Genomic DNA, 549 nt, shown 5'->3' with positions numbered 1-549 from the left:
ATAATTAAATTAATTAATAAATCATTACAGTTGTATTAATAAATGTATATTAAGGGAACTAACTATTAGTTTTTAGGAGTTTGTCTCCGCATCGTTGTTTTTGGTTTGATCACTTCTCCTTTACTGATAGCTGCCACAGCCATGTCTCTGTTATCCAGCTGATCGTCCTTAGGTATAGGTTAACACAATTACAGAAAATACCATTGTTGAAAACAAAACAATTTCTGTTTTCATCTATAATTTTCATTTACAATGCTAAATAAAATATTAGAATTCCTTTCTCAACAATCGGTGGAAAAACCTTCACCTGCGCCAAAGCGACCAAACGTTTCTTGAAATTGCTGTAAAATTCGGGGCTCGTTCACTGCTTTTTGGTGACTTATTCTTCAAGTATTTGATCCTATAAGGTCTCTTCCTCATTTCTCTAATCTCCAGACAGATTCTCCATCAGAAACTGGATCCTGATGGAGAATCTGGTGGAATGATTTTGCAAATGGTGAAAAATTTTGAAAATTGCTTTAACAAACCTCAAAATGACTTCACTGTATC

Source organism: Cyprinodon variegatus, unplaced genomic scaffold (genome assembly GCF_000732505.1).
Source record: "Cyprinodon variegatus isolate N-32 unplaced genomic scaffold, C_variegatus-1.0 Scaffold2, whole genome shotgun sequence".
Classification (NCBI taxonomy): domain Eukaryota; kingdom Metazoa; phylum Chordata; class Actinopteri; order Cyprinodontiformes; family Cyprinodontidae; genus Cyprinodon; species Cyprinodon variegatus.
Note: the sequence above shows the minus strand (reverse complement) of the source record.